Raw genomic sequence first — 19,757 nt, forward strand, 5'->3', positions numbered from 1 at the left:
CCTGCGACAAAGCAACTACTCCCGAAGGCAATGCCCTATCGAGTTCATCAACATTCAAGAGTACATGTTTGCAAATCATGAGTAATACAGGCTGATCAGAATTCACACATTTCCTAACTTCCTTAGCCTTGATTATCATGTTTTGCTTCCTAGTGCTTGATTTAATCAGTGTATGACCCTTGGCCGAATGCTCATTTGTGGAAGTGGAGCAATTTCCAGATTCGGCCGTCTTTTGTTTCCTCTTTTGTCGGTCTAAGTCACATTCTCGTTCCATTGTGCAAGAGAGTGTACTTATTAGATCTACCATCAAAAGTGACATGCTTATCAAATTGCCAGGGTCTTCCTAAAATTACATGGGTAGCATGTGATACGAATGTCGCCAACCTTGTGACGAAACCCGTAAAAGATTAGTTTCAGGATCGACAAGAGGACACCAAGTTTGGAGCGGATGACCTCAACCCGTTAATCACGTGGTTAACGAACCTTGGTATAATGGTAGAAGACGCCACAACCTAGTGCGATTCTAGATTGATAAGTCACGAACACCTAGAGAAATTCTAAGGTATTCAAGAAGCCTTGGAGAAACCAAGAAAACTCTCAAAATCTGATTTATTGATTGAATGCCTAAAACCATTGGAAGTGTGGGCTATTTATAGCCTTACATAGAGATGAACAACTAAATGTGGAACTAGTCTAGAGTTGTGGTCTTGACTAAGACTAACAATTGTAGGCTTGACTATTTCCATAAGACTAAGAATTGTGGGCTTGACCACACCTTATGAGGTCATCCCTTAGGTAAACAACCTTATGAGGTCATCGCTTTGGTAAATAACCTTATGAGGTCATCGCTTAGGTAATTAAAGCAAGACTATGGATCATTAAGCCCTTATTACAATGACTTAACTAAAACAGCAAATGTGACTAGAGAAGGGTCACACATGGTTCTCTTTGACGTGCACTACATGGATGACTTTCATTCCTTCATGCTCAAGACTCTCAATGACCTTGGGGACAATTTCTTGGCCTTGTATCTCATGAACAAGTCCTTGGAGTTCCTCCCTCATCTTGTTAGCTCGTGCTCGAGTTACCAGTCCTAGTGGGACTTGAACCTTATCCGATGGCATAGCTTGACTCGTATCATTCCCCTTCTCTTGAAAGCAATTTGCCCACAAATTGAAGCATGAATGATGATAAGAAGAGTTACATGCCGTCGAGTCAATTTTGTTATGATTACCACAATTTTCATCCAATGCATAAACCACTTGCTAAGCTGGAAAGTAAACATTGTTGAACCTTGAATCTCACGAACCAGTTTCAATGTATGCCCAACTTGATCGCTTGTGATCATGAGGTAAGGATCCTCAACGTGATGCGATGTAGATCCTATGAAATCATACTCCTCAAACTTGAATAAGCTTGCAAAGTATGGAAGCTGACTTGGTGAAGTTGGAGCTTCAAGTGGACTAGGTGCAAGATGAGCATAGGTATTGTAGTGACCATTGAAGACCTCGCTCCTTGTGTAAACTCGTGGAACATGGTCGGTTCTAAGGTCTTGAGGGTACACATAGTTTGATCCTCCAAAGACGTGAACAGCATTGAAATTATCTGATTCCATGAATGGGAACCAAATTGATCTAACTCCTAGAAGACAAACTCCATGGAAACTCGCAAATTGCACAAGCGTCTTTGGGATGGAACATTGTAAGATCAAAACGATTGCACTTTGCTTAACCTGCACAAAACAAGGAACACTAGACAGAGCAATGTTAAGGTTGTTAGAATGGCAATAAGTCCCCTCACTCTCATTTTTGTTGAAACTTAAAATCAGTGCATTATCCCTTCTTTCTTTCGCTTCCTCAGTCAACACTTTGGATTTTTCAATCTCTTTGTCATGCTCAATAGCTGTCTTTTTCCTCTCATTATTCTCAGCCTCTTTCTCCTTTTCAACTCCCTCAGATTTTACCTCATCAGTCACAATTCCCTCATCTAGCTCTTTCTTCATACTATAACGCTCATGTTCACTTCTCATGTATGCTAGATCAATACAAAGTTGGTCATAAATAAGTGGTACAAGTGCAGAACGACGACCATTAAATAAGAAGGAATACTTATTAGTATGTCTATCATATTTAACTTCTCGCCTCAACATCCACGCTTTACCTAGCAACACATGTGTCACTTGAATTGGGACTACATCACACAACACCTCATCCACATATTTGCCAATTTGAATAGGTACAAGTGTGTGTTTAGTAACCCAAACATCACCATGAGCACTCGACAACTTATACGGTTGAAGATGATCAATGGTTGGAAGATTTAATTTGTGAACCATGATAGCGCTTGCAAGATTGACTTCACAACTCCTATCAATGGCCAAGCTGCATGTTTTATCTTTGACACCACAACGAGTATAAAACCAACAATGCAACTGAGATTTGACGATGTCCAACTGCTCATTTACACCACGTAATGCCACTTCTTCGACTCCCTTAGGATCAGGAAGAAGATGTTGTAAGCTAGCTTTTAAATGCCTCGTATTCGCCATGATGTATTGAGGAAACCTGCAAAAATTTAGTGAAACAAAAGATATTTTTCCTTACCACACAAGCTCACATGTTTACACTCGTCACTCGTGTATCACTCAAGTGTTTAAAACACTCTAATGTTCTCAAGGTTCTGCTTGCTTCCCTTGAAGAAAGTAGAAAATTTCCCTGAAAAGTTCAACTAGCTTCGCACAAGAATCTACTCAAATGTGGCTCGTTATAAGCTGGAAATTTGAGGAGGTATAAGACAAAAATGACTCAAAAGAACTGGAAAAAATAATCTGCTGGAATTTGTTGGAAAAAATGCGTAGATGCACGACAAAAGGACTACTAGTTATGCAACACAAAAACTTGGCAAATGACTCTATACAAGAGCTGGAAATTTGGACACTACTCTGGCTGGAAATTACTGGAAAAAATAAGCAGAACAACTGATTCAAGAAAGCTATAAAGATTTGACTCAATAACAACTGCCTAAAGAGTGCACCAACACTTGCTCTTGTTGCAGCAATTTAGGAAATAATGGATAGTGGAAATTTTTGGATTATTCCGGAACTAATCCCCTTTTCCTATCCCAAAAAGGATTTAACAGGCTGTAAAAACGAAATTGAAGTAAATCTGGACAGCCTTATTCAAGTTGGACTAAACTAATCAAATCCAACTTGGAATTGGAGTAGGGTTGGTGTCAAGTCTGATTTATTGATTGAATCCTAAAACCATTGGAAGTGTGGGCTATTTATAGCCTTACATAGAGATGAACAACTAAATGTGGAACTAGTCTAGAGTTGTGGTCTTGACTAAGACTAACAATTGTAGGCTTGACTATTTCCATAAGACTAAGAATTGTGGGCTTGACCAAACCTTATGAGGTCATCCCTTAGGTAAACAACCTTATGAGGTCATCCCTTAGGTAAACAACCTTATGAGGTCATCGCTTAGGTAATTAAAGCAAGACTATGGACCATTAAGCCCTTATTACAATGACTTAACTAAAACAGCAAATGTGACTAGAGAAGGGTCACACATGGTTCTCTTTGACGTGCACTACATGGATGACTTTCATTCCTTCATGCTCAAGACTCTCAATGACCTTGGGGACAATTTCTTGGCCTTGTATCTCATGAACAAGTCCTTGGAGTTCCTCCCTCATCTTGTTAGCTCGTGCTCGAGTTACCAGTCCTAGTGGGACTTGAACCTTATCCGATGGCATAGCTTGACTCGTATCATTTAAATAGCCCACACTTCCAATGGTTTTAGGATTCAATCAATAAATCAGATTTTGAGAGTTTTCTTGGTTTCTCCAAGGCTTCTTGAATACCTTAGAATTTCTCTAGGTGTTCGTGACTTATCAATCTAGAATCGTACTAGGTTGTGGCGTCTTCTACCATTATACCAAGGTTCGTTAACCACGTGATTAACGGGTTGAGGTCATCCGCTCCAAACTTGGTGTCCTCTTGTCGATCCTGAATCTAATCTTTTACGGGTTTCGTCACAAGGTTGGCGACGTTCGTATCAAATGATACGAGTCAAGCTATGCCATCGGATAAGGTTCAAGTCCCACTAGGACTGGTAACTCGAGCACGAGCTAACAAGATGAGGGAGGAACTCCAAGGACTTGTTCATGAGATACAAGGCCAAGAAATTGTCCCCAAGGTCATTGAGAGTCTTGAGCATGAAGGAATGAAAGTCATCCATGTAGTGCACGTCAAAGAGAACCATGTGTGACCCTTCTCTAGTCACATTTGCTGTTTTAGTTAAGTCATTGTAATAAGGGCTTAATGGTCCATAGTCTTGCTTTAATTACCTAAGCGATGACCTCATAAGGTTGTTTACCTAAGGGATGACCTCATAAGGTTGTTTACCTAAGGGATGACCTCATAAGGTTTGGTCAAGCCCACAATTCTTAGTCTTATGGAAATAGTCAAGCCTACAATTGTTAGTCTTAGTCAAGACCACAACTCTAGACTAGTTCCACATTTAGTTGTTCATCTCTATGTAAGGCTATAAATAGCCCACACTTCCAATGGTTTTAGGATTCAATCAATAAATCAGATTTTGAGAGTTTTCTTGGTTTCTCCAAGGCTTCTTGAATACCTTAGAATTTCTCTAGGTGTTCGTGACTTATCAATCTAGAATCGCACTAGGTTGTGGCGTCTTCTACCATTATACCAAGGTTCGTTAACCACGTGATTAACGGGTTGAGGTCATCCGCTCCAAACTTGGTGTCCTCTTGTCGATCCTGAAACTAATCTTTTACGGGTTTCGTCACAAGGTTGGCGACGTTCGTATCAGTTGGTAATCAGAGCTAGTTAAGAGGTATCACGTTATATCCCTTTATTTATTTCCTTTCGAGTCAAGTTGTCCAAAATTCTGTTTTCGTGTTCTAAGTTTGCTGTCCGCAATTTCCAGATTTGTTGCATCGTGTTCTTGCGTTATTTTTCCAGATTTGTTGCATCGTAAACTTGCGTCTAGTTGTTGTTAATTGCTGTGGTTAGCCTTGTTTGGTCCAGCCTTTTTTTTTGTGTCTTATTCTTGATTCTTTGTTTGTGTTTGTGTCTTGTTTCTATCCTGTTATATCCATTTAATTCCAGTCTTGAGAAGGATTTGTCCTCAAATCTGGATGGAAATGAATGATACTAGCAAGAGTTGGAGTACGAAACCTCAAATCTAATGCCACCACATATTGGCCCTCTTAGATTGAATGATACTTGCATACGTCATGATTATTATAATGCGGTGCACATGTCTCTTGGTCAGTTTGAAAATGCTCACAGCCAGCCAAGAAAAACTCATGGCTTTACTCCAATGACTCCTCGAAGATAACGCATATAGCTTCGGTTACATCTTTTTGGATCCTCCAAAATGCAACTGATATAATGAAGAACACTTTGAACACGTTCAACTGCATTAGACTGATCATCACTTGGAACACTTGTTGCAAAAGGGTAAGAAGGCATAGGACAAGATTCAAGCGCAAGAACCCCCATTGAAACTCCATTACTCCTCCCAACAAGCAAAACAGACTCATGGGTGAAGTTAAATACCAATGGATCGTAAAGGGATACAACACTTAAAAGGCAAACTTCATGAAGATTCTGATACTCACCAATGGAGTTAGGGATGGAGCATGCCATGATCAACTCATTCTCTCCTTGTTTAACCTGCGACAAAGCAACTACTCCCGAAGGCAATGCCCTATCGAGTTCATCAACATTCAAGAGTACATGTTTGCAAATCTTGAGTAATACAGGCTGATCAGAATTCACACATTTCCTAACTTCCTTAGCCTTGATTATCATGTTTTGCTTCCTAGTGCTTGATTTAATCAGTGTATGACCCTTGGCCGAATGCTCATTTGTGGAAGTGGAGCAATTTCCAGATTCGGCCGTCTTTTGTTTCCTCTTTTGTCGGTCTAAGTCACATTCTCGTTCCATTGTGCAAGAGAGTGTACTTATTAGATCTACCATCAAAAGTGACATGCTTATCAAATTGCCAGGGTCTTCCTAAAATTACATGGGTAGCATGCATGGGGACAACATCACAAACAACTTCGTCAATGTGGTTGCCAATGGAGAAAGGAAGACGTACCTGTTTGTAGACACGTACTTCACCATCTTCGCTTAGCCATTGTAGTCGGTACGGGTGTGGATGTCTAGTCGTTGGAAGTCCCAAGCTCTCTACCATGGGCAAACTTGCTACATTGGTGCAACTACTACCATCAATGATGAGACTGCACACTTTGTCACTTCCAACTCCCGAAAGAACAATTCGGTTGGAAACCTTTTGTACGGTTGGAAGGTAGGCTATTAAAGACCCACCCACGTTAGCCTTAACTTGCAAGCACAAGGTCAAGCTCGGATTTTCTGTTCAAACACACCCAAGGCAGTTTCGGATGTTTGTTCAAGACAATAGCAACTAGATGGAATCTCAACAACGTGACGCAATCAACCCTCCTCAGGCTCCCCCCCCAATGGGTTACCCAAGATATTCCCTAGATAGAAGCAAAGACTCCAAGAAAGCCTTTCACCAATGCTCGAGAGTACAAGAAATTGTTCGCTAGACGGACGAAACAAATTTCCAAGAATCAAGAGGTTCAAGAACTTCAAGAAGTAGTAGTGGACCGAAACTTTTGAAATTTTTTTTTCCTTTTTGTAGTCTTGGATACAAGATGTAATCCGTGATTGATTTTGGCAATAAACTTCGGACTTTCTTTCTTGTTTTTCGTTTCTTTTTTTTTTTGACTTATACGAACAACACATCACAAGCTTGGCCGATTGGACTATTTTCCGGATTTGGTTCAGCCAATTCACACGCACAAGGAATCTTCAAGAACTTTCAAGGAAGTTATCAAGAACTTCAAGAATTTCAAGATTGTGGTCGAGAAACTCAAGATTCTTGTAGGTTCTCTCAAGATTCACAAATACCAACAAGTTTCACCACAATTCAGATTTGAAAAACCAAGTAAACAAGTTGGATAACTCAAAACAATGATACCAGAAATTATGGACAGCAATAGACAAGCCAACGATGGAACACAAGACAGAATTTCAAGGCACTATGGACGGAACTAGAAGACGCACTTGGACAGATTTGTGGACACAATTATGGGGAGATTCAAGACAACGAACCAACACAAGAACGGACAGAATATTGACGACTCGCGACAGGGTACAAACACGGACAGAAATTCGGCGCAACAAGGGAATAAACTCGGACAGATTTGACACATAAGTAAAATCCAACTACGGCCCGATTGCAAAACACAATGATTGAACACAAAACGGACAGAAATTGACGACGCCAATGGCAAAACAACTTCGGACAGATTTGTGAACAACGAAGAAACAACTAGCGATGCAACAAACAAACAAGACAGCGGAAAACTAGGAACCCTAAAACGAACTAGACAAGAACAAGTAAGAGGATATAACGACTTGATACCTCAACCAGCTCTGAAGCCAACTGATACGTTCCTCGGTCAACTCGTTCCGAGACACGTAGCACGATTGCCCAAGGACCTAGAGGGATACTCAACCGTTTGGATTACGGAACCTAGAACCAAGAGGGACGACTCAACTCGATTCAAGGCGGTAGAACGGCGACTCCAATTGAGGTGGTTACTCAAGTAGATAGGCCGGATGAACAACCAAGGACGTCACGCGTGATTGCTCAAATAAGCCTTGCCAAGCAAGTAGGAATGTACTCTCGAAATTGTAAGAGAACAAATTGAAATTTTATTATCAAAAGTGTCTAACCTTTGCTGGTACAAAAGGCGCCTTTTTATAGGCTAGAAACCTTTGTGGTCAAGGATTGGCGGCCCACCAACCTAAACTAGAAAAGGAGCTCGATCCACTCTTGAACATGAGTGGGCCGATTGTTTGACTCCAATAACCAATAAACTATTAATTAAAACACGACTAACAAACCAACTAACAACTAATGACTCGATAATGATCAAAACCAACTAACAACTCATACGACTAACAATGCTAACATTCCTAGTGCTCGGCCCAAGTAGCTAAGGCCGCGCTTGATGCTTCCTTGACTTGGATCAATGTGTAGATGCCTTGATTAGCAACTTCCAAGCCTTCAATGTTCCTATGGAAGCCTTGAGTCAAGGCCGCCATCCGTGCACACATCAGTCCCCTCCACTTGAGAAGGATTTGTCCTCAAATCTGGATGGAAATGAATGATACTAGCAAGAGTTGGAGTACGAAACCTCAAATCTAATGCCACCACATATTGGCCCTCTTAGATTGAATGATACTTGCATACGTCATGATTATTATAATGCGGTGCACATGTCTCTTGGTCAGTTTGAAAATGCTCACAGCCAGCCAAGAAAAACTCATGGCTTTACTCCAATGACTCCTCGAAGATAACGCATATAGCTTCGGTTACATCTTTTTGGATCCTCCAAAATGCAACTGATATAATGAAGAACACTTTGAACACGTTCAACTGCATTAGACTGATCATCACTTGGAACACTTGTTGCAAAAGGGTAAGAAGGCATAGGACAAGATTCAAGCGCAAGAACCCCCATTGAAACTCCATTACTCCTCCCAACAAGCAAAACAGACTCATGGGTGAAGTTAAATACCAATGGATCGTAAAGGGATACAACACTTAAGAGGCAAACTTCATGAAGATTCTGATACTCACCAATGGAGTTAGGGATGGAGCATGCCATGATCAACTCATTCTCTCCTTGCTTAACCTGCGACAAAGCAACTACTCCCGAAGGCAATGCCCTATCGAGTTCATCAACATTCAAGAGTACATGTTTGCAAATCATGAGTAATACAGGCTGATCAGAATTCACACATTTCCTAACTTCCTTAGCCTTGATTATCATGTTTTGCTTCCTAGTGCTTGATTTAATCAGTGTATGACCCTTGGCCGAATGCTCATTTGTGGAAGTGGAGCAATTTCCAGATTCGGCCGTCTTTTGTTTCCTCTTTTGTCGGTCTAAGTCACATTCTCGTTCCATTGTGCAAGAGAGTGTACTTATTAGATCTACCATCAAAAGTGACATGCTTATCAAATTGCCAGGGTCTTCCTAAAATTACATGGGTAGCATGCATGGGGACAACATCACAAACAACTTCGTCAATGTGGTTGCCAATGGAGAAAGGAAGACGTACCTGTTTGTAGACACGTACTTCACCATCTTCGCTTAGCCATTGTAGTCGGTACGGGTGTGGATGTCTAGTCGTTGGAAGTCCCAAGCTCTCTACCATGGGCAAACTTGCTACATTGGTGCAACTACTACCATCAATGATGAGACTGCACACTTTGTCACTTCCAACTCCCGAAAGAACAATTCGGTTGGAAACCTTTTGTACGGTTGGAAGGTAGGCTATTAAAGACCCACCCACGTTAGCCTTAACTTGCAAGCACAAGGTCAAGCTCGGATTTTCTGTTCAAACACACCCAAGGCAGTTTCGGATGTTTGTTCAAGACAATAGCAACTAGATGGAATCTCAACAACGTGACGCAATCAACCCTCCTCAGGCTCCCCCCCCCAATGGGTTACCCAAGATATTCCCTAGATAGAAGCAAAGACTCCAAGAAAGCCTTTCACCAATGCTCGAGAGTACAAGAAATTGTTCGCTAGACGGACGAAACAAATTTCCAAGAATCAAGAGGTTCAAGAACTTCAAGAAGTAGTAGTGGACCGAAACTTTTGAAATTTTTTTTTCCTTTTTGTAGTCTTGGATACAAGATGTAATCCGTGATTGATTTTGGCAATAAACTTCGGACTTTCTTTCTTGTTTTTCGTTTCTTTTTTTTTTTTTGACTTATACGAACAACACATCACAAGCTTGGCCGATTGGACTATTTTCCGGATTTGGTTCAGCCAATTCACACGCACAAGGAATCTTCAAGAACTTTCAAGGAAGTTATCAAGAACTTCAAGAATTTCAAGATTGTGGTCGAGAAACTCAAGATTCTTGTAGGTTCTCTCAAGATTCACAAATACCAACAAGTTTCACCACAATTCAGATTTGAAAAACCAAGTAAACAAGTTGGATAACTCAAAACAATGATACCAGAAATTATGGACAGCAATAGACAAGCCAACGATGGAACACAAGACAGAATTTCAAGGCACTATGGACGGAACTAGAAGACGCACTTGGACAGATTTGTGGACACAATTATGGGGAGATTCAAGACAACGAACCAACACAAGAACGGACAGAATATTGACGACTCGCGACAGGGTACAAACACGGACAGAAATTCGGCGCAACAAGGGAATAAACTCGGACAGATTTGACACATAAGTAAAATCCAACTACGGCCCGATTGCAAAACACAATGATTGAACACAAAACGGACAGAAATTGACGACGCCAATGGCAAAACAACTTCGGACAGATTTGTGAACAACGAAGAAACAACTAGCGATGCAACAAACAAACAAGACAGCGGAAAACTAGGAACCCTAAAACGAACTAGACAAGAACAAGTAAGAGGATATAACGACTTGATACCTCAACCAGCTCTGAAGCCAACTGATACGTTCCTCGGTCAACTCGTTCCGAGACACGTAGCACGATTGCCCAAGGACCTAGAGGGATACTCAACCGTTTGGATTACGGAACCTAGAACCAAGAGGGACGACTCAACTCGATTCAAGGCGGTAGAACGGCGACTCCAATTGAGGTGGTTACTCAAGTAGATAGGCCGGATGAACAACCAAGGACGTCACGCGTGATTGCTCAAATAAGCCTTGCCAAGCAAGTAGGAATGTACTCTCGAAATTGTAAGAGAACAAATTGAAATTTTATTATCAAAAGTGTCTAACCTTTGCTGGTACAAAAGGCGCCTTTTTATAGGCTAGAAACCTTTGTGGTCAAGGATTGGCGGCCCACCAACCTAAACTAGAAAAGGAGCTCGATCCACTCTTGAACATGAGTGGGCCGATTGTTTGACTCCAATAACCAATAAACTATTAATTAAAACACGACTAACAAACCAACTAACAACTAATGACTCGATAATGATCAAAACCAACTAACAACTCATACGACTAACAATGCTAACATTCCTAGTGCTCGGCCCAAGTAGCTAAGGCCGCGCTTGATGCTTCCTTGACTTGGATCAATGTGTAGATGCCTTGATTAGCAACTTCCAAGCCTTCAATGTTCCTATGGAAGCCTTGAGTCAAGGCCGCCATCCGTGCACACATCAGTCCCCTCCACTTGAGAAGGATTTGTCCTCAAATCTGGATGGAAATGAATGATACTAGCAAGAGTTGGAGTACGAAACCTCAAATCTAATGCCACCACATATTGGCCCTCTTAGATTGAATGATACTTGCATACGTCATGATTATTATAATGCGGTGCACATGTCTCTTGGTCAGTTTGAAAATGCTCACAGCCAGCCAAGAAAAACTCATGGCTTTACTCCAATGACTCCTCGAAGATAACGCATATAGCTTCGGTTACATCTTTTTGGATCCTCCAAAATGCAACTGATATAATGAAGAACACTTTGAACACGTTCAACTGCATTAGACTGATCATCACTTGGAACACTTGTTGCAAAAGGGTAAGAAGGCATAGGACAAGATTCAAGCGCAAGAACCCCCATTGAAACTCCATTACTCCTCCCAACAAGCAAAACAGACTCATGGGTGAAGTTAAATACCAATGGATCGTAAAGGGATACAACACTTAAGAGGCAAACTTCATGAAGATTCTGATACTCACCAATGGAGTTAGGGATGGAGCATGCCATGATCAACTCATTCTCTCCTTGCTTAACCTGCGACAAAGCAACTACTCCCGAAGGCAATGCCCTATCGAGTTCATCAACATTCAAGAGTACATGTTTGCAAATCATGAGTAATACAGGCTGATCAGAATTCACACATTTCCTAACTTCCTTAGCCTTGATTATCATGTTTTGCTTCCTAGTGCTTGATTTAATCAGTGTATGACCCTTGGCCGAATGCTCATTTGTGGAAGTGGAGCAATTTCCAGATTCGGCCGTCTTTTGTTTCCTCTTTTGTCGGTCTAAGTCACATTCTCGTTCCATTGTGCAAGAGAGTGTACTTATTAGATCTACCATCAAAAGTGACATGCTTATCAAATTGCCAGGGTCTTCCTAAAATTACATGGGTAGCATGCATGGGGACAACATCACAAACAACTTCGTCAATGTGGTTGCCAATGGAGAAAGGAAGACGTACCTGTTTGTAGACACGTACTTCACCATCTTCGCTTAGCCATTGTAGTCGGTACGGGTGTGGATGTCTAGTCGTTGGAAGTCCCAAGCTCTCTACCATGGGCAAACTTGCTACATTGGTGCAACTACTACCATCAATGATGAGACTGCACACTTTGTCACTTCCAACTCCCGAAAGAACAATTCGGTTGGAAACCTTTTGTACGGTTGGAAGGTAGGCTATTAAAGACCCACCCACGTTAGCCTTAACTTGCAAGCACAAGGTCAAGCTCGGATTTTCTGTTCAAACACACCCAAGGCAGTTTCGGATGTTTGTTCAAGACAATAGCAACTAGATGGAATCTCAACAACGTGACGCAATCAACCCTCCTCAGGCTCCCCCCCCCAATGGGTTACCCAAGATATTCCCTAGATAGAAGCAAAGACTCCAAGAAAGCCTTTCACCAATGCTCGAGAGTACAAGAAATTGTTCGCTAGACGGACGAAACAAATTTCCAAGAATCAAGAGGTTCAAGAACTTCAAGAAGTAGTAGTGGACCGAAACTTTTGAAATTTTTTTTTCCTTTTTGTAGTCTTGGATACAAGATGTAATCCGTGATTGATTTTGGCAATAAACTTCGGACTTTCTTTCTTGTTTTTCGTTTCTTTTTTTTTTTTTGACTTATACGAACAACACATCACAAGCTTGGCCGATTGGACTATTTTCCGGATTTGGTTCAGCCAATTCACACGCACAAGGAATCTTCAAGAACTTTCAAGGAAGTTATCAAGAACTTCAAGAATTTCAAGATTGTGGTCGAGAAACTCAAGATTCTTGTAGGTTCTCTCAAGATTCACAAATACCAACAAGTTTCACCACAATTCAGATTTGAAAAACCAAGTAAACAAGTTGGATAACTCAAAACAATGATACCAGAAATTATGGACAGCAATAGACAAGCCAACGATGGAACACAAGACAGAATTTCAAGGCACTATGGACGGAACTAGAAGACGCACTTGGACAGATTTGTGGACACAATTATGGGGAGATTCAAGACAACGAACCAACACAAGAACGGACAGAATATTGACGACTCGCGACAGGGTACAAACACGGACAGAAATTCGGCGCAACAAGGGAATAAACTCGGACAGATTTGACACATAAGTAAAATCCAACTACGGCCCGATTGCAAAACACAATGATTGAACACAAAACGGACAGAAATTGACGACGCCAATGGCAAAACAACTTCGGACAGATTTGTGAACAACGAAGAAACAACTAGCGATGCAACAAACAAACAAGACAGCGGAAAACTAGGAACCCTAAAACGAACTAGACAAGAACAAGTAAGAGGATATAACGACTTGATACCTCAACCAGCTCTGAAGCCAACTGATACGTTCCTCGGTCAACTCGTTCCGAGACACGTAGCACGATTGCCCAAGGACCTAGAGGGATACTCAACCGTTTGGATTACGGAACCTAGAACCAAGAGGGACGACTCAACTCGATTCAAGGCGGTAGAACGGCGACTCCAATTGAGGTGGTTACTCAAGTAGATAGGCCGGATGAACAACCAAGGACGTCACGCGTGATTGCTCAAATAAGCCTTGCCAAGCAAGTAGGAATGTACTCTCGAAATTGTAAGAGAACAAATTGAAATTTTATTATCAAAAGTGTCTAACCTTTGCTGGTACAAAAGGCGCCTTTTTATAGGCTAGAAACCTTTGTGGTCAAGGATTGGCGGCCCACCAACCTAAACTAGAAAAGGAGCTCGATCCACTCTTGAACATGAGTGGGCCGATTGTTTGACTCCAATAACCAATAAACTATTAATTAAAACACGACTAACAAACCAACTAACAACTAATGACTCGATAATGATCAAAACCAACTAACAACTCATACGACTAACAATGCTAACATTCCTAGTGCTCGGCCCAAGTAGCTAAGGCCGCGCTTGATGCTTCCTTGACTTGGATCAATGTGTAGATGCCTTGATTAGCAACTTCCAAGCCTTCAATGTTCCTATGGAAGCCTTGAGTCAAGGCCGCCATCCGTGCACACATCAGTCCCCTCCACTTGAGAAGGATTTGTCCTCAAATCTGGATGGAAATGAATGATACTAGCAAGAGTTGGAGTACGAAACCTCAAATCTAATGCCACCACATATTGGCCCTCTTAGATTGAATGATACTTGCATACGTCATGATTATTATAATGCGGTGCACATGTCTCTTGGTCAGTTTGAAAATGCTCACAGCCAGCCAAGAAAAACTCATGGCTTTACTCCAATGACTCCTCGAAGATAACGCATATAGCTTCGGTTACATCTTTTTGGATCCTCCAAAATGCAACTGATATAATGAAGAACACTTTGAACACGTTCAACTGCATTAGACTGATCATCACTTGGAACACTTGTTGCAAAAGGGTAAGAAGGCATAGGACAAGATTCAAGCGCAAGAACCCCCATTGAAACTCCATTACTCCTCCCAACAAGCAAAACAGACTCATGGGTGAAGTTAAATACCAATGGATCGTAAAGGGATACAACACTTAAGAGGCAAACTTCATGAAGATTCTGATACTCACCAATGGAGTTAGGGATGGAGCATGCCATGATCAACTCATTCTCTCCTTGCTTAACCTGCGACAAAGCAACTACTCCCGAAGGCAATGCCCTATCGAGTTCATCAACATTCAAGAGTACATGTTTGCAAATCATGAGTAATACAGGCTGATCAGAATTCACACATTTCCTAACTTCCTTAGCCTTGATTATCATGTTTTGCTTCCTAGTGCTTGATTTAATCAGTGTATGACCCTTGGCCGAATGCTCATTTGTGGAAGTGGAGCAATTTCCAGATTCGGCCGTCTTTTGTTTCCTCTTTTGTCGGTCTAAGTCACATTCTCGTTCCATTGTGCAAGAGAGTGTACTTATTAGATCTACCATCAAAAGTGACATGCTTATCAAATTGCCAGGGTCTTCCTAAAATTACATGGGTAGCATGCATGGGGACAACATCACAAACAACTTCGTCAATGTGGTTGCCAATGGAGAAAGGAAGACGTACCTGTTTGTAGACACGTACTTCACCATCTTCGCTTAGCCATTGTAGTCGGTACGGGTGTGGATGTCTAGTCGTTGGAAGTCCCAAGCTCTCTACCATGGGCAAACTTGCTACATTGGTGCAACTACTACCATCAATGATGAGACTGCACACTTTGTCACTTCCAACTCCCGAAAGAACAATTCGGTTGGAAACCTTTTGTACGGTTGGAAGGTAGGCTATTAAAGACCCACCCACGTTAGCCTTAACTTGCAAGCACAAGGTCAAGCTCGGATTTTCTGTTCAAACACACCCAAGGCAGTTTCGGATGTTTGTTCAAGACAATAGCAACTAGATGGAATCTCAACAACGTGACGCAATCAACCCTCCTCAGGCTCCCCCCCCCCCAATGGGTTACCCAAGATATTCCCTAGATAGAAGCAAAGGCTCCAAGAAAGCCTTTCACCAATGCTCGAGAGTACAAGAAATTGTTCGCTAGACGGACGAAACAAATTTCCAAGAATCAAGAGGTTCAAGAACTTCAAGAAGTAGTAGTGGACCGAAACTTTTGAAATTTTTTTTTCCTTTTTGTAGTCTTGGATACAAGATGTAATCCGTGATTGATTTTGGCAATAAACTTCGGACTTTCTTTCTTGTTTTTCGTTTCTTTTTTTTTTTTTGACTTATACGAACAACACAACACAAGCTTGGCCGATTGGACTATTTTCCGGATTTGGTTCAGCCAATTCACACGCACAAGGAATCTTCAAGAACTTTCAAGGAAGTTATCAAGAACTTCAAGAATTTCAAGATTGTGGTCGAGAAACTCAAGATTCTTGTAGGTTCTCTCAAGATTCACAAATACCAACAAGTTTCACCACAATTCAGATTTGAAAAACCAAGTAAACAAGTTGGATAACTCAAAACAATGATACCAGAAATTATGGACAGCAATAGACAAGCCAACGATGGAACACAAGACAGAATTTCAAGGCACTATGGACGGAACTAGAAGACGCACTTGGACAGATTTGTGGACACAATTATGGGGAGATTCAAGACAACGAACCAACACAAGAACGGACAGAATATTGACGACTCGCGACAGGGTACAAACACGGACAGAAATTCGGCGCAACAAGGGAATAAACTCGGACAGATTTGACACATAAGTAAAATCCAACTACGGCCCGATTGCAAAACACAATGATTGAACACAAAACGGACAGAAATTGACGACGCCAATGGCAAAACAACTTCGGACAGATTTGTGAACAACGAAGAAACAACTAGCGATGCAACAAACAAACAAGACAGCGGAAAAATAGGAACCCTAAAACGAACTAGACAAGAGCAAGTAAGAGGATATAACGACTTGATACCTCAACCAGCTCTGAAGCCAACTGATACGTTCCTCGGTCAACTCGTTCCGAGACACGTAGCACGATTGCCCAAGGACCTAGAGGGATACTCAACCGTTTGGATTACGGAACCTAGAACCAAGAGGGACGACTCAACTCGATTCAAGGCGGTAGAACGGCGACTCCAATTGAGGTGGTTACTCAAGTAGATAGGCCGGATGAACAACCAAGGACGTCACGCGTGATTGCTCAAATAACCCTTGCCAAGCAAGTAGGAATGTACTCTCGAAATTGTAAGAGAACAAATTGAAATTTTATTATCAAAAGTGTCTAACCTTTGCTGGTACAAAAGGCGCCTTTTTATAGGCTAGAAACCTTTGTGGTCAAGGATTGGCGGCCCACCAACCTAAACTAGAAAAGGAGCTCGATCCACTCTTGAACATGAGTGGGCCGATTGTTTGACTCCAATAACCAATAAACTATTAATTAAAACACGACTAACAAACCAACTAACAACTAATGACTCGATAATGATCAAAACCAACTAACAACTCATACGACTAACAATGCTAACATTCCTAGTGCTCGGCCCAAGTAGCTAAGGCCGCGCTTGATGCTTCCTTGACTTGGATCAATGTGTAGATGCCTTGATTAGCAACTTCCAAGCCTTCAATGTTCCTATGGAAGCCTTGAGTCAAGGCCGCCATCCGTGCACACATCAGTCCCCTCCACTTGAGAAGGATTTGTCCTCAAATCTGGATGGAAATGAATGATACTAGCAAGAGTTGGAGTACGAAACCTCAAATCTAATGCCACCACATATTGGCCCTCTTAGATTGAACGATACTTGCATACGTCATGATTATTATAATGCGGTGCACATGTCTCTTGGTCAGTTTGAAAATGCTCACAGCCAGCCAAGAAAAACTCATGGCTTTACTCCAATGACTCCTCGAAGATAACGCATATAGCTTCGGTTACATCTTTTTGGATCCTCCAAAATGCAACTGATATAATGAAGAACACTTTGAACACGTTCAACTGCATTAGACTGATCATCACTTGGAACACTTGTTGCAAAAGGGTAAGAAGGCATAGGACAAGATTCAAGCGCAAGAACCCCCATTGAAACTCCATTACTCCTCCCAACAAGCAAAACAGACTCATGGGTGAAGTTAAATACCAATGGATCGTAAAGGGATACAACACTTAAGAGGCAAACTTCATGAAGATTCTGATACTCACCAATGGAGTTAGGGATGGAGCATGCCATGATCAACTCATTCTCTCCTTGCTTAACCTGCGACAAAGCAACTACTCCCGAAGGCAATGCCCTATCGAGTTCATCAACATTCAAGAGTACATGTTTGCAAATCATGAGTAATACAGGCTGATCAGAATTCACACATTTCCTAACTTCCTTAGCCTTGATTATCATGTTTTGCTTCCTAGTGCTTGATTTAATCAGTGTATGACCCTTGGCCGAATGCTCATTTGTGGAAGTGGAGCAATTTCCAGATTCGGCCGTCTTTTGTTTCCTCTTTTGTCGGTCTAAGTCACATTCTCGTTCCATTGTGCAAGAGAGTGTACTTATTAGATCTACCATCAAAAGTGACATGCTTATCAAATTGCCAGGGTCTTCCTAAAATTACATGGGTAGCATGCATGGGGACAACATCACAAACAACTTCGTCAATGTGGTTGCCAATGGAGAAAGGAAGACGTACCTGTTTGTAGACACGTACTTCACCATCTTCGCTTAGCCATTGTAGTCGGTACGGGTGTGGATGTCTAGTCGTTGGAAGTCCCAAGCTCTCTACCATGGGCAAACTTGCTACATTGGTGCAACTACTACCATCAATGATGAGACTGCACACTTTGTCACTTCCAACTCCCGAAAGAACAATTCGGTTGGAAACCTTTTGTACGGTTGGAAGGTAGGCTATTAAAGACCCACCCACGTTAGCCTTAACTTGCAAGCACAAGGTCAAGCTCGGATTTTCTGTTCAAACACACCCAAGGCAGTTTCGGATGTTTGTTCAAGACAATAGCAACTAGATGGAATCTCAACAACGTGACGCAATCAACCCTCCTCAGGCTCCCCCCCCCCCCCAATGGGTTACCCAAGATATTCCCTAGATAGAAGCAAAGGCTCCAAGAAAGCCTTTCACCAATGCTCGAGAGTACAAGAAATTGTTCGCTAGACGGACGAAACAAATTTCCAAGAATCAAGAGGTTCAAGAACTTCAAGAAGTAGTAGTGGACCGAAACTTTTGAAATTTTTTTTTCCTTTTTGTAGTCTTGGATACAAGATGTAATCCGTGATTGATTTTGGCAATAAACTTCGGACTTTCTTTCTTGTTTTTCGTTTCTTTTTTTTTTTTTGACTTATACGAACAACACAACACAAGCTTGGCCGATTGGACTATTTTCCGGATTTGGTTCAGCCAATTCACACGCACAAGGAATCTTCAAGAACTTTCAAGGAAGTTATCAAGAACTTCAAGAATTTCAAGATTGTGGTCGAGAAACTCAAGATTCTTGTAGGTTCTCTCAAGATTCACAAATACCAACAAGTTTCACCACAATTCAGATTTGAAAAACCAAGTAAACAAGTTGGATAACTCAAAACAATGATACCAGAAATTATGGACAGCAATAGACAAGCCAACGATGGAACACAAGACAGAATTTCAAGGCACTATGGACGGAACTAGAAGACGCACTTGGACAGATTTGTGGACACAATTATGGGGAGATTCAAGACAACGAACCAACACAAGAACGGACAGAATATTGACGACTCGCGACAGGGTACAAACACGGACAGAAATTCGGCGCAACAAGGGAATAAACTCGGACAGATTTGACACATAAGTAAAATCCAACTACGGCCCGATTGCAAAACACAATGATTGAACACAAAACGGACAGAAATTGACGACGCCAATGGCAAAACAACTTCGGACAGATTTGTGAACAACGAAGAAACAACTAGCGATGCAACAAACAAACAAGACAGCGGAAAAATAGGAACCCTAAAACGAACTAGACAAGAGCAAGTAAGAGGATATAACGACTTGATACCTCAACCAGCTCTGAA

The sequence above is a fragment of the Coffea arabica genome, chromosome 2e, assembly GCF_036785885.1.
Source record: "Coffea arabica cultivar ET-39 chromosome 2e, Coffea Arabica ET-39 HiFi, whole genome shotgun sequence".
In the NCBI taxonomy this organism is placed as follows: Eukaryota; Viridiplantae; Streptophyta; class Magnoliopsida; order Gentianales; family Rubiaceae; genus Coffea; species Coffea arabica.